General features: G+C 45.8%; 1 protein-coding gene across 1 annotated transcript in view; it reads right to left on the reverse strand.

The window, feature by feature from the left end:
• Positions 1 to 16,438, reverse strand: part of TTC33 (tetratricopeptide repeat domain 33) — a 495,466-nt gene that overhangs the window by 466,419 nt on the left and 12,609 nt on the right. The window lies entirely within an intron of this gene.

The raw sequence follows: 16,438 nt of genomic DNA on the forward strand, positions 1-16,438 counted from the left end.
TTCTTATAATATCAATGTGGCTTCCTCCCAATGTAACCCTAGTTGCAATTGGCTTTTCAGCAATTCTAGATGGGTTCAACAATTTTAACAGGCTATACTAGCCACTGAAACTGTCATGTGTCTATTTGCTTTGGCTTGGGACAACACACCACCTTTCCTTTCCACTTGTTTTAATGTGTGTGAAGCTGTGATTCAGCCTTAAAGCAGTGTTTCTCAACTAGGGTTCCTCCTGAGTTTGTCAAGGGCTCTTTCACACGGTCCGCCTCCGCAGGCGGATCCGTGTTGCTCAGCGGGGATCGATCCGCGATCCCCACTGAGCCGGGCGGATGACAGCTCCGTCTCCGCTTGCAGAGCGGAGAGGGAGGTGTCTCAGCACCCGCTGCCCTCTATGGGGGATCGGAGGAGAGCGGACCGCTTGTCCGCTCTCATCAGATCCGCTCCGCTCCGATTACTGAACGGATGGAAAAATAGGGTTTCCATCCGTCCAGATTTCAGCACAGGATCGGATGCGGATGGCAGCGGGTGTCAGCGGAGGTGTCTCCGCTGACACCCGCTGCCCCATAGAGCTGCATGGAGGATCCAATCAGATCCGCCTAAAAAACTGACAGGCGGATCTGATTGGACCGCCCGTGTGAAAGAGCCCTACGAGTTTTTGGGGGAGTGAGGATTCACTCAATGACCTCTCCTCTTTTCCCCTTAGATAAGTAACACCAATGACCTTTTTTAACTGTTGGGGCATTTGCTGATTAATTGATTCACCGAAACTGACAATGTTATCAAAGTGCAAGCACCTGATTCACATGTAAAAGGAATCAGACAGGATAGAAGCATGGCAAGAGAATGCAATCACCGGCTGGAACCGTAGATAGACAGAGTGAGAGAACGCCACAAGCACACCATGAATCTGCAGAATGGGTCCAAAGCTTTATTCAGCATTTACACTATTACAGCAGAAGCAAGGTTTCAGACCCTCGCAGGACCCCTTCTTCAGGCATCAGTGAAAAGCCCTGCCTCCCACCCAACATCCCTTGATTGAAAAATTGAAGGACCAGGGCAATAATTTGTCAGTTGTTCAGGTATGTTGACAGCCGGAGGGGCCAGCTTTAGAATAAAAATGCTCTTGGGCAGACAAATCTGCAGCAAGGACCCAAAAAAGGAAGAACCAGTCAACTAACACTAAGGCCCCTTGCACACGGGACGGATCAGTTTTGACAGACTTGGCTTGCTCAGCGGGGATTGCTCCATTGATCCCCGCTAAGTAGGCAGATTGCAGGTCCATCTCCACCTGTCAGAGTCTCGATCTCCTCTATGGGGAGATCAGATGAAAATGGACAGCCTGTCCGTTTTCATCCTATCCCAACCACTGGACGAATGGCGAACGTATCGCCATACGTCTGTTTTCAGCGGATCTTGTCTTCTGTTTTGTTCATACAATGCTGCCACTTCATAAACATGCTCAGGAGAAGTGGAGAACAGAGGAGCAGAGAGAGAGGTATCTTCTAGCATGGGAAGCGTGCGTGCCTCATTTTCTTTCCACCACTGAAGAGGATGACTTCTTCTGTCAATTACTGCTTCTTTCAAATAGAGATGAAGTTCATCATCCAGGCTCATAGTTGCAGATTCAGAAGAAATAGAATCCTTTGCATGAGGCCCCAATAAAACACTGAAAATGTCCTGATATATTTGACGACGATGAAGATTCTCTTCTGTACGTTGACGTATTTTTGGACATTTTTCTGTTTTTTGCAGCATGCTGCTCTTCATAAAAATAGTGTTTTGGACTTGTCTTTTTGGCAGGAACCTCCTGTTGAATATCTTCTGTCAGCTATTGTTTCGCCTTAGCCAATAAATCATCAGAAGAGAAAGCATTGTTCTTGTATCGAGGATTCAAAAGACTTGCAAGCACAACATTTTTAATCTCTTCATGCTTCTCAAAACATATATCAATCAAAGCTCTTTGGCTTGACAGACCATCATTTGAAAGTTGGAGGGTGTTGTGTGCCATGACACTGAGGTCTGACATATCAGCAAGCCTCATTCCTTTCCGCATGTTTACTACACTGTCTCGAAGTAGCACAAGCATCACTCGGTCTTTGTTGATTCCCCATTCTTCAAGCATGCCTAGAAACATTTCTCTACTGTACTCAGTGTGGGATCCTTGCATCACTTTTGTATTCAATACCAATTGCCTTTTTGTCAATCCGCTGTCAATGAAGTGGAATGTAAGAATCATTAATGACTCTGACTCTGTTTGTGACCAGCAGTCCGTCATGATTGAGAGTGAGTTGCCAGGATTCTCTGGTTGCAGCATGGCCTTTACTTTGTCAACTACCTTTTGGTGAATCTTTCCCAGCATTTTGGTTTGATAATACTGCTCACTCTTCAGTGTGTAGCTTGGCTCAAGTATGGACATCAACCGCTGAAATCCTGAGTCAGACACCATTGTAAATGGCTGGTTATCAGTGACAATCATCTCTGTGATTACTCTGTCCAGCAGTTGGGATCTTCCATCTGAATCTAGACAATGACATGTGTTTTTTTCACAAACATATCTGTTATTGTTGCCTGGGATGGTGGAGGAGGTATTGAATCAAAATCACATTGATATTCATTTTGTTTTTTCTGTGCTGCATGATACAATTCATTATGATGAACTCTTAGATGGGCCCAAAGATTTGACATATATTTTTGTTTTTTGCAGTTACTGATCCCATGCTTATGTTGTTTGTACATGTGTTGCACACGGCTGCTTTTTCTGGAGAAGGTTGAGATGAGAAATAGTCCCAGACCACACTTTTACTTTTGATCTCCTCATCCATCTCCATTTCAATTTGTAAGACACAAAAAATATTTTAAAAAAATGGCTTGCTGAAGTTGCTGCTGCTGGCACCCTGTTGTGGGTTGGTGGCTGACGCCGGGCAGTGTGGGTGGTTGCTTGCTGGCACCCTGTTGTGGGTTGGGGGCTGACGCCTGGCAGTGTGGATGGTTGCTTGCTGGCACCCTGTTGTGGGTTGGTGGCTGACGCCTGGCAGTGTTGGTTGCTTGCTGGCACCCTGTTGTGGGTTGGTGGCTGACGCCTGGCAGTGTGGGTTGCTTGCTGGCACCCTGTTGTGGGTTGGTGGCTGATGCCTGGCAGTGTGGGTTGCTTGCTGGCACCCTGTTGTTGTTGGCTTGCTTGCTGGAACACTGTGGTGGCTGGCTGGCTGGCTGGCTGGGTTGGTGTCACCCTGTTATGGGTGGCTGGCTTGCAGGAACACTGTGGTGGCTGGTTGGGTTGGTGTCACCCTGTTATGGGTGGCTGGCTTGCAGGAACACTGTGGTGGGTGGCTGGGTTGGTGTCACCCTGTTATGGGTGGCTGGCTTGCAGGAACACTGTGGTGGCTGGCTGGCTTGGTGTCACCCTGTAATGGGTCGCTGGCTTCCAGGAACACTGTGGTGGCTGGCTGGCTGGGGGCTCCCTGTTATGGGTGGCTGGCTCGCTTAGTGTCACCCTGTTATGGCTGGCTGGCTTGCTGGAACACTGTGGTGGGGTGGCTGGCTTGGGGTCACCCTGTTGTGTAGGTGGCTGGCTTGGTGTCACTCACTCACCCTGGCCTGTTCTGTTGTAGGTCGGATGGCTGGCGACTGGCACCCTGTGGTGGGTGGCTGAGGACAAGGCCTGTGGGTGGATGGATGGCAGGCACCGTGACCGGACCGGACTGCAGCTGGCTGTACACGAGGCTGTCTGAGGCGTGGGAGGCGGTCTTAAGGCAGAGAATGTGTGCAGCACGGTGCAATGGCGTCACATATGGGCCACGCAGGCATGGAAGGCGGTGTTAGAAGGCAGAACGCGTGTGCGCAACATACGCAATGACGTCACGAAAATATCAGCAATATCGGTAAACCCAAAGGCCAATTCCGATATATCCGTGAAAGTACATATCGTTTTCTAATACTGATCTTAGGAAAGTCAGCATTACAGCCAGTCCAGTGTCTGGAATACCTGGGGCTTCTTGTCGACACGGTGCAGGCAAAGATATTCTTGACAGCAAGAAAGGTCTCAGACCTGAAGGGTCAGGTTCGGTCTATAGTAAGACAGAGATATCTGTCTTTACGTCTTTGCATGATGTTACCGGGAAAGATGGTGTCCACATCGAGGCAATTCCCTATGCTCAATTCCATGCCAGATCCCTGCAGAACAAAGTTCTGTCTGCGTGGAATGTAAAAATTCAGTCCTTGGACCGGTCCATATCTCTGCTACCAAGAGTACGACAGAGTCTGAATTGGTGGTTGTTGACCAGAAATCTGGAGAAGGGGAAATCCTTTCTTCCAGTGACCTGGAAGGTAGTGACTACAGATGCCAGTCTCTCTGGCTGGGGAGCGGTTCTGGAGGAAGCCACTGTCCAAGGAAAATGGTCTTGGGTAGAGAGTCGTCTCCCCATCAACATTTCGGAAATTCATGCAGTCAGTCGGGCTCTGAAATTTTGGACGCCCAGACTTCGGAGTCACCCTGTCAGGGTGCAATCTGACAATGCCCCGGCCGTGCATTATGTCAACCATCAAGGAAGCACAAGGAGTCGATCAGCCCAGAAAGAGGTGGATATTATCCTGTCCTGGGCAGAGAAGTTTGTGCCATGCCTGACAGCAGTGTTCATTCCAGGAATAGAGAACTGGCAGGCAGATTTCTTGAGCCGTCAACAGATGTTTCGGGGGGAATGGTCTTTACATTCCAAGATTTTTCAAATGATCTGCCTACGCTGGGGGGGATTCCAGACATACAGCTGCAAGAAAAAGTATGTGAACCCTTTGGAATTATATGGATTTCTGCACAAATTGGTCATAAAATGTGATCTGATCATCACCTAAGTCACAACAATAGACAATCACAGTCTGCTTAAACTAATAACACACAAAGAATGAAATGTTGCCATGTTTTTATTGAACACACCATGTAAACATTCACAGTGCAGGTGGAAAAAGTATGTGAACCCCTAGACCAGTAATGGCGAACCTTGGCACCCCAGATGTTTTGGAACTACATTTCCCATGATGCTCATGCACTCGGCACTGTTGTTGAGCATCATGGGAAATGTAGTTCCAAAACATCTGGGGTGCCAAGGTTCGCCATCACTGCCCTAGACTAATGACATCTCCAAGAGCTAATTGGAGTGAGATGTCAGCCAACTGGAGTCCAATCAATGAGATGAGATTGGAGGTGTGTAACGCTCCTGCGTTTTACGTATGATGTGGATTTTCAGCTGCAGAAATATTCCACTTCAGTAGTCATGTAGAGAAACGCTTAGACACCAATCCCAACTCTCAATGACTCATCATGTGTGGATGATCTCAATTCAGCAAGTAAATACACACACTCAATAAGATGTTTCCTAGAGTGACTTATGTATATAGTAACACAGTGATGATAGGCTGAAGAGACAGGTTGGGTAGAGATGGTAGATGACAGACACTTGAAAGGAAATGTTCTTGAAAGTAAGATAGTAGCAGATGGGATGCAGATAGGTTTAGCAATCATGTATGGTAGCAGATGACAGAGTAGCAGGTGGACATACAAGAGAGATCAACCCAGTGCAAGAACAGGTGGTAGTAGGCTCAAGAGCTAGCAATCTTAGATAATGCAGATGTAGTAATAGTCCTTAGTATGCAAAGCTAGATAGTGTAAGCTTTAGTATAAAGGTTATAGAGGTTTCCCCTGTGGGGTACTTATCACTAATAGCAATGTAGCAGAGGAGAGGTTCGGCAAGAGCGGATGATCCGGTAGCGGGATACAGGGATCAGCGCAGCGTGGTTCCGACAGCGAGGTATGCTTGCAAGCATGAGAGCTTCAAGACAGGTTAGCATCAAGGCACAAAGCAGTTTGAACGAACACATGTGAGTGAGAGCCGGCGATCTAAATAGCCATCCAGTCCGGCGCTCAGTGATGACAGCATCAGTCTTAAAGGTGTATGCGCACCTTACCAAAAGAGAATGGTGGGGCGCATACACTTATGAAAGAGTAATTAGGGTACCCAAAGGTACCAGAACATTACAAGGTGTTGGTTACAGCTGCCCTGCCCTATAAAAAACACACACCAGTTCTGGGTTTGCTTTTCACAAGAAGCATTGCCTGATGTAAATGATGCCTCGCACAAAAGAGCTCTCAGAAGACCTACAATTAAGAATTGTTGACTTGCATAAAGCTAGAAAGGATTATAAAAGTATCTCCAAAAGCCATGCTGTTCATCAGTCCACGGTAAGACAAATTGTCTATGAATGGAGAAAGTTCAGCACTGCTGCTACTCTCCCTAGGAGTGGCCGTCCTGTAAAAATGACTGCAAGAGCACAGCGCAGACTGCTCAATGAGGTGAAGAAGAATCCTAGAGTGTCAGCTAAAGACTTACAAAAGTCATTGGCAAATGCTAACATCCCTGTTAGCGAATCTACAATACGTAAAACACTAAAAAAGAATGGATTTCATGGGAGGATACCACAGAGGAAGCCACTGCTGTCCAAACAAATCATTGCTGCACGTTTACAGTTTGCACAAGAGCACCTGGATGTTCCACAGCAGTACTGGCAAAATATTCTGTGGACAGATGAAACCAAAGTTGAGTTGTTTGGAAGAAACACACAACACTATGTGTGGCGAAAAAGAGGCACAGCACACCAACATCAAAACCTCATCCCAACTGTGAAGTATGGTGATGGGGGCATCATGGTTTGGGGCTGCTTTGCTGCGTCAGGGCCTGGACGGATTGCGATCATCGAAGGAAAAATGAATTCCCAAGTTTATCAAGACATTTTGCAGGAGAACTTAAGGCCATCTGTTTACCAGCTGGAGCTCAAAAGAAGATGGGTGTTGCAACAGGTCAATGACCCAAAGCATAGAAGTAAAACAATAGAATGGCTTAAACAAAAGAAAATACGCCTTCTGAAGTGGCCCAGTCAGAGTCCTGACCTCAACCCCATTGAGATGCTGTGGCATGACCTCAAGAAAGCGATTCACACCAGACATCCCAAGAATATTGCTGAACTGAGCCAGTTCTGTAAAGAGGAATGGTCAAGAATTACTCCTGACCGTTGTGCACGTCTGATCTGCAACTACAGGAAACGTTTGGTTGAAGTTATTGCTGCCAAAGGAGGTTCAACCAGTTATTAAATCCAAGGGTTCACATACTTTTTCCACCTGCACTGTGAATGTTTACATGGTGTTCAAAAGAAACATGGCAACATTTCATTCTTTGTGTGTTATTAGTTTAAGCAGACTGTGATTGTCTATTGTTGTGACTTAAATGAGAATGATCAGATTACATTTTATAACCAATTTGTGCAGAAATTCATATCATTCCAAAGGGTTCCCATACTTTTTCTTGCAGCTGTAGATCTGTTGGCCTCCAGGTTCAACAAGTTGGAGAGATTTGTGTCCAGGACCAGGAATCCACTCGCAGTCAGAGTGGATGCTTTGGTGACTCCTTGGGAGGAGTATTCCCTCATCTATGCCTTTGCCCTGGTACAGCGGATATTGCGTTTGTTGCGCAGGATCCAGCTGGAGGGGTAACCAGTAATACTGGTAGCTCCGGCTTAGCGGAGGAGGATTTGGTATGCACAAATCCAGAGGTTGGCAGTGACGAGGCCCTGGGTTCTTCCACTGCGTCCGGACTTGCTCTCTCAAGGTCAGATATTTCACCCTGCTATACAGTCTCTAAATTTGACAGCTTGGCTATTGAAGCCTTAATCTTGGAAGAGCAGGGTGTATCTGGCCCCCCAGTGCATACACTGATAAACGCCAAAAACAGCCTTTTGAACCTCTGGGGCAGGTTCCCCTGGTTCTTTTGACCAAAAAACTGGTCTTTTTGATTGCGATAACTTCGGCTAGAAGGATATCGGAACTAGCTACTCTTTCTTGTAAAGAGCTGTTCTTGATATTTTATCAAGATAGGCTGATCTTACGTCCTCCCCCAGACTTTTTGCCCAAGGTAGTGTCCGCCTTTCATTTGAATCAGGACATTATACTACCTTCTTTTTTTTCAGATCCTCATTCAGACGAGGAAAAGTTTGTGCATTCTCTTGATGTGATGCATGCACTTAAGTTTTATTCACAGGAAACAACTCCGATTTGTAAGACCGAGAGCTTGTTTGTACTGCCAGAAGGCCCCAGAAAGCGATTGGCAGCATCTAAATTTAAGATTTCTTGTTGGATTCGCCAGGTTATTACCCAGGCACATGGTTTAGTAGGAAAGGTTCCACCTTTTCCTGTAAAGTCTCTTGGGCACATCCCCATCAAGCCTCTAAGGTTCAGATTTGCAAGGCCACAACCTGGTCGTCGGTGCATGCGTTCACTCGTTTCTATCGAGTGAATGTTGGGACCCAGGAGGAGTCTGCTTCTGGCGGCAGTGTGCTGCAGTTGGCGGTGTAATCCTTCTGTTAAGGGTCAGATGGCGGTATTTTTGGGCGTCCCTCTACCCTCAGATGCATTGCTTTGGGACATCCCATATGTTATGATATATATATATATATATATATATATATATATATATATATATATATATATATATATATATATGACTATTATATATTATTAAGAGTTAGTTCCTACGATTAAAGAGGAACTGTACTCTTAGGGAGGATTTTCTGATAGAAGCATATGTCCTTAGATCCAGGTTTCTAGAAAGAGGGTACCTACCAGAGTCTCTTGACAAGACTCTGATAGAGGTTGACAATTGTGAAAGGGCTGATCTGCTGGTCCCTCGATCTAGGAATAACAATCCGATGCCTGCTGATCTTCCAACTAAATTTTCTTTTTTACATAATTTTCCACCCAGCATTATGCTATTAAAAACATCATAAAGAGGCATTGGAGAGTATTAAGGAACGATCGGGTTCTTGGACCTTTATTACCAGAGAAACCTCTGGTTACTTTTAGAGGTGTTCCTCCAGCCCGATTACAGATCGCCCTGAATATAGTTAGTCCCCCGGGAAAAAATCTCTTTCTTCACTAAATTAAAAGGGTTTTATCCGTGTAGGAGATGTGCTGTATGCTCCATCAACGCTTTTAGAAACAGGAAATACACCACTTTTCAATCAAACGTTACTTCAAAAGTTTACGATATTGATGCCTGACATGTACCACCAAGAACGTGGTTTATGTCATAACGTGCCCTTGCGGCCTACATTACATTGGCCGCACTGTGCGTGCCTTTCATGTACGTATGAAAGAGCACATTGCAAACATCAGAAAGGGCTTCCTCGAAGCACAATCTTTCAAAACATTATGACCAGTGCCATGGGAGGAACCCGGCTGGAACCTCCTCCATGGCCATTGAGCAATTTTGTGCTCATTGGAGGGGAGATAATATTAGGAGAAGTATTTCCCGTTTAGAAACAAAATGGATTTACCAGTTCAAATCATACAGGCCCTTTGGCCTAAACGTTGACTGGGATGTTAATTCCTTTATTAATAATAGCTGATTTGCATATATGTTAACTTTTATTTTGTAGTGGTGTGGTTTCTTGGCAGGTTTTTTGGCCGACCCCCCCGCCTAGAATGGACAGCACCAGCGTTATTTTAACTTATTTCACCTATTATTTATATGTCTGGCGAGTCAATTATTTGCCATTTTTTATAAAAAATTTTCAGTGTTTTCTTTATATATTTTTTTTTAGTATATATTTTTCAGCATTTTATATTTTTTATGTACGCTTAGGCCTACATTAATTAGTAAGGTGCTAAATACATATTATTCATGATGTGTTTTAGAGTGCACATATGAATTTTTTTTGCCAATTTGGAAAATAATATATTTATGTTTTATATAAGACACACTGTTACATGGCGTGGTTTATACTGTATATTCTATTTCACTTTTTGGAATTAATGTCAAGTTCCTTTTTTTTTTTCAAATATTCTTTATTGAAGTTTTAACAAGTAACATACAATAAACATTTGAGCGTTAACAGTCGCTCGCTCGCATAATGCACAAGGTGAGATTAAGTGAGCAATGGTTTACATACAACAGATGTTCATGAACATGCGGAATCTTAACAAACTTGTCTAGGTATACCATACATCTTCACGGGATTTAAGAACAGGTTTCCAATAGCATATACTCCTTAAGTTGGGTTACTAGGATACCATGACGTCCAAGCCGCCCACAGCTTGTCATAAGCGTCAGTGGATGGTTTGGTACTAGCCGCTAATAGACGTTCATAGTGGTAGTTGAGATTTACCTGAATTAATACCTCGCTATGACTAGGGGCTGAACTGTCTTTCCAATGCCTCGCTATGACCAGTTTTGCTGCAAGAAGGATATGAATGATTATGTTGCAAAATTCTCTCGGGTAGTCTTGGATTCCTATATGGAGAACACCGAGAGAAGGTGATGGTTGCTTGAGTATTCCTGAGATTTCCGCCATGACTTGGAAAATCTTCTTCCAGTAACTAGAAATACCCACGCAAGACCAAAACACGTGGAAAATATTTGCTGCTTTGGGCGCATCGTCGCCAGCAAAGAGGTGAGCAACCAGGTACGAATTTCGCCAGTATGACCGGGGTTTTGTACCACCGTGCCACTATTTTTTGGGATAAGTCCCAGTGATTCACACAGTGCGTCGCGGTTGTGATTGCTTGGAGCGCTTGAGACCATTGTCTTGGTGTGAATTGCATACCAAGATCATGTTCCCAGCGAGTCATCGGGGATGTCTTAGTGAATGTGGATTTGTCTCCTAAGAGATCATAGAACAGGGATATACCTTTTTTGGCGTCTGCCGGGGAAGTAAAGAATTTTCTGACTCGGTCATCTACCGTTATAGTAGGGGGAGGATATTTTGTTAGAAACTTTCGCATTTGTAAGTATGAGTAGAGGGTTGAGGGGGGTAGCGCGTATTGTTCGGCTAGGTCCTTCCAAGATATGATCTTCTGGTTTGACACTAATTCGTCTATCCAGCAGATACTATGGTCTTTCCAAACCTGAGACTTCAGGTATGGGATTAATATTTCGAGAGTCTGAATGGGAATTCGTAGCGCCCCGGGATTTTGCTTAGTGGGAGATAGTTTTCTCCAAGCTAAAATCGTGGCCTGAGTGGTTGGTGGGAACTTGTGGATGTTCAGTGGTCTCCATGAGTCCGCCAGAAGCAGTAGGTGCAAAGAAGGAGAATGAGACATCGCTGCTTCAAGATGTACCCAGAGTGTCTCTGGGGACTCGAGAAACCACTTCTCCGCTTGCGACAGGAGTGAAGCTGTGTAGTAGTCTTCTATCACCAGCCAGCAGGTACCTCCAACCTTTTTGTGTTTTATTAAGTGGGACATGGAGCATCTGGGTTTTTCCCCAGCCAGACAAAGTTTTTTAGGATAGAGGTAAATTCTTTTAGGTATTTATTATGGATAGGGAGGGGAATGGTTCTGAAGAGATATAATATTTTGGGCAATTCCATCATTTTGAATGAAGTAATCCTGCCTATCCAGGAGAGTTCTACCTTTGCCATGCGTTGTAGGTTCTGTCTGGTTTGGCGATAAGGGGTTTAAAATTGAGGTCAACGATTTTGGAGATGTCGGCTGCTAACTGGATGCCTAAGTAAGGGATGGATTCCTCAGCCCAAGTGTAGGGAAATTGTTGCATTAAATGGGATTTCGCATGGGTATTGACCCCCAAGTCCAAGATTAGGGATTTGTGGAAGTTTACCTTATAATAGGATAGGGAGCTAAATTGGTTGAGGAGGTCGTGGATATGCGGCAGAGAAATTATGGGATTGTTAATTATCAGTACCACATCATCAGCGAAAAGATTTATTACATGGTGCATGCGATTGACAGTGACACCAGTGATCAGGGGATAGGAGCAGATAGTTTCGGCGAGGGGTTCCATCATCAGGTTGAAAATGGCTGACGACAAAGGGCAGTCTTGTCTTGTGCCATTTTTAATCCGGAATTCCTTAGATAGAAAGCCTGATGTGTAGACCCTCGCCGAAGGTCTGGAGTACAGCGCCAATATAGCCTTCAGTATTGAGCCTTGGAAACCACATTTTTCGAGCGTGGCTGTCATATAACCCCAGTGAATTCTATCGAGCGCTTTTTCAGCGTCGATAGATAGTAATAGGGTTTGGGTTTTGTGGCTGCGTACATGGTGGATGATATTGAGAATGCGCCTAGTAGCATCTGAGGCCTGTCTGCCTTTAGTGAAGCCCGTCTGGTCTGGTTTTACTAAACTAGGGATGATCTCGTAGATACGTTTAGCTAATAGCTTGGCATAAATTTTAATGTCGGAATTTAACAGGGCTATGGGGCGGAAATTGGGCGGGGTGTCTGGTGGTTTGCCCGGCTTTGGCAGTGTGACGATGTGGGCAGAGAGCATTTCCAAGGGAAATTCTCCAGTGGAGGCGGCCGAGGTAAACAGGGAGTGTAGCTGGGGAATTAGGATGGAGTTAAATGTTTTATAATATTCGTTTGTTAGGCCGTCAGGCCCGGGTGATTTGTCCGCTGGTAAGGCTCTGTGTACCGTGATGTACTTCAAGAAATAGATTTTACAGGTAAGTAAGTATAATCCATTTTTTTGGCGATATGTTTCGGACTCTGAAATTTTGGTGCATCTCTAATTATGAGAGTGGTACCCACTGCTGTCAGAATACACTACAGCCACTGATCAACAAACATTTTCCAGTATGTCTCTTTGCCAGAATGTCAGTCAATGGGGGACAGCTGCATACTGATTGAAGTTCAGCCAGTCCCTGCTAAACTGGATAAATTAATGTATAGCCAGCTTTTTAAATGTTTTTATTTATTACAGGTACTTTCATAGTGCCGTCAAATTTATGCAGCGCTTTACAATATTATACGTTCCTATCAGTCCCTGCACTCAAAGAGCTTACAATCTAAGGTCCCTAGCTCACATTAATATAGGCACATACCAGGGCCAATTTATCCAGGAGCCAATTAACCTACCAGCATGTCTTTGGAGTGTGGGAGGAAACTGGCGTACAGGAAGAAACTTACACAGGCACAGGGAGAACATGCAAACTCCAGGCAGCAAGTGCCATGGTTGGGATTTGACCAGACGACTCCATTGCTGCCAGGTGGAAGTCCTTACCACTTAGGGAATGTGCTGCCACATGAGCGTTACTCATACCTACAAGTAAAAGCCACTGCTATAACACTGAGGTGCAGAAGAGAAGGCCAGTGGACCAGGGCCTTATTATTATTTATATTTAAAGGGTTGGAAAAGTATGTAAATCAAAAACTTGAAATCTAAATTGAGCTCCACCCAAAGCATTTTTATTTTTTGGCAAAAGGTGAAAAGAGTGAGAACCTCTGTCTGCATTTATTGATTCGTCCCAGAAAGTGGAAATGCACAGGGACACCGAGCACAATAAAACCCTGGGTAAGGCCGTAACCCTTCCCCACTCTGCCCAAAATAATAAAACGAGGTTTCAGATGGAAATTTTGTTTTATTGGTGTGTTTACACGGCTTCACAGTGTGAATTGAGTCTGCATCCCATTTGTGTTGTGTTTTAGCAGAGGGATCTTCCAACTTTCAAAACAAAGGGCCTGTTTACTGCCCTTCAGACTTTAGGGGGGCTGGACTGTGACCATTGGGAGTAGAAAATGCCCTGACATCAGTGGGTGTAAACAATGCCAAAGGTTTGTTGGTCAGTGGGAGTAAAAATAAGTTACATAATTGTCAGTGGAAGGAATAGTGACCGATAACTGGTGTCAGTGGGGGGGGGGGGGGAGTGTCCCATCATTGGTGTCAGTGGGGGGAAATAGTGTCCCATCATTGGTGTCAGTGGGAGAATAGTGTCCCATCCTAGGTGTCAGTGGGGGGAATAGTGTCCCATCATTGGTGTCAGTGGGAGGAATAGTGTCCCATCATTGGTATCAGTGGGAGGAATAGTGTCCCATCATTGGCGTCAGTGGGAGAATAGTGTCCCATCATTGGTGTCAGTGGGGAGAATAGTGTCCCATCATTGGTGTCAGTGGGGAGAATAGTGTCCCATCATTGGTGTCAGTGGGGGGAATAGTGCCCCATTATTGGTGTCAGTGGGAGGAATAGTGCCCCATCCTAGGTGTCGGGGGGGGAATAGTGCCCCATTATTGGTGTCAGTGGGAGGAATAGTGCCCCATTATTGGTGTCAGTGGGGGGGAATAGTGTCCCATCATTGGTGTCAGTGGGAGGAATAGTGCCCCATCCTAGGTGTCGGGGGGGGAATAGTGCCCCATTATTGGTGTCAGTGGGGGGGAATAGTGTCCCATCATTGGTGTCAGTGGGAGGAATAGTGCCCCATCCTAGGTGTCGGGGGGGGAATAGTGCCCCATTATTGGTGTCAGTGGGAGGAATAGTGCCCCATCCTAGGTGTCGGGGGGGGGGGAATAGTGCCCCATTATTGGTGTCAGTGGGAGGAATAGTGCCCCATTATTGGTGTCAGTGGGGGGGAATAGTGTCCCATCATTGGTGTCAGTGGGAGGAATAGTGCCCCATCCTAGGTGTCGGGGGGGGAATAGTGCCCCATCATTGGTGTCAGTGGGAGGAATAGTGCCCCATCCTAGGTGTCGGGGGGGGGGAATAGTGCCCCATTATTGGTGTCAGTGGGAGGAATAGTGCCCGATAACTGGTGCCAGTGGGAGGAATAGTGTCCGATTAATGGTGTCAGTGGGAGGAATAGTGCCCCATCATTGGTGTCAGTGGGAGGAATAGTGTTCCATCATAAGTGTCAGTGGGGGGAATAGTGTCCCATCATTAGTGTCAGTGGGGGGAATAGTGTCCCATCATTGGTGTCAGTGGGGGGAATAGTGCCCCATCATTAGTGTCAGTGGGGGGAATAGTGTCCCATCCTAGGTGTCAGTGGGGGGAATAGTATCCCATCATTAGTATCAGTGGGGGGAATAGTGTCCCATCATTGGTGTCAGTGGGGGGAATAGTGTCCCATCATTGGTGTCAGTAGGGGGAATAGTGTCCCATCATTAGTATCAGTGGGGGGAATAGTGTCCCATCATTGGTGTCAGTGGGGGGAATAGTGTCCCATCATTGGTGTCAGTGGGGGGAATAGTGTCCCATCATTAGTATCAGTGGGGGGAATAGTGTCCCATCATTGGTGTCAGTGGGGGGGAATAGTGCCCCATCATTAGTGTCAGTGGGGGGAATAGTGTCCCATCCTAGGTGTCAGTGGGGGGGAATAGTGTCCCATCATTGATATCAGTTGGGGGGAATAGTGCCCCATCATTAGTGTCAGTGGGGGGAATAGTGTCCCATCCTAGGTGTCAGTGGGGGGGAATAGTGTCCCATCATTGATATCAGTTGGGGGGAATAGTGCCCCATCATTAGTGTCAGTGGGGGGAATAGTGTCCCATCCTAGGTGTCAGTGGGGGGGAATAGTGTCCCATCATTGATATCAGTTGGGGGGAATAGTGCCCCATCATTAGTGTCAGTGGGGGGAATAGTGTCCCCTCATTGGTGTCAGTGGGGGGAATAGTGTCCAATCATTAGTGTCAGTGGGGGGAATAGTGTTCCATCCTAGGTGTCAGTGGGGGGAATAGTGTCCCCTCATTGGTGTCAGTGGGAGGAATAGTGTCCCATCATTGGTGTCAGTGGGGGGGAATAGTGTCCCATCATTAGTGTCAGTGGGGGAAATAGTGCCCCATTATTGGTGTCAGTGGGGGGAATATTATCCCATCATTGGTGTCAGTGGGAGGAATAGTGCCCCATCCTAGGTGTCAGTGGGGGGGAATAGTGTCCCATCATTAGTGTCAGTGGGGGGAATAGTGTCCCATCATTAGTGTCAGTGGGGGGAATAGTGTCCCATCATTGGTGTCAGTGGGAGAATAGTGTCCCATCATTGGTGTCAGTGGGGGGAATAGTGTCCCATCATTGGTGTCAGTGGGAGGAATAGTGCCCCATCATTTGTGTCAGTGGGGGGAATAGTGCCCCATCATTGGTGTCAGTGGGAAGAATAGTGCCTCGTCATTGGTGTCAGTGGGAGGAATAGTGCACCATCATTGGTGTCAGTGGGAGGAATAGTGCACCATCATTGGTGTCAGTGGGAGGAATAGTGCCCCATCATTGGTGTCAGTGGGAAGAAGAGTGCCCCATTATTAGTGTCAGTGGGAGGAATAGTGCCTCATAACAGTGAAAGAATAGTGACCCAAGGCCCAGATAAAGGCATGCAAGGGGCCACATCAGGCCCTCAGGCCGCAGTTTGGAGATCCCTGTTTTAGCAAATTGAACTCTATCTCAAACAATGATGTACATAATTAATAGAGGACGGAGGAGTACTCTATAATTTTTGAATGATTTTTTAAGGTCATACAATAAATGCATTTGTACAAAATTTAAAATACCCTAAGGAGGTTTTTTATTTTTTTTACAATAGACTGACAAAGTCATAGCCACATTGAAGTGGACCTTAAAATAGAACTATAGCCCAAACTTTTTTTTTTTTCCATTTTGGATAGAGAAAGGGAGGGTTATTATCTCTG

The sequence above is a fragment of the Pelophylax lessonae genome (assembly GCF_965119305.1).
Source record: "Pelophylax lessonae genome assembly, chromosome: 1".
Classification (NCBI taxonomy): Eukaryota; Metazoa; Chordata; class Amphibia; order Anura; family Ranidae; genus Pelophylax; species Pelophylax lessonae.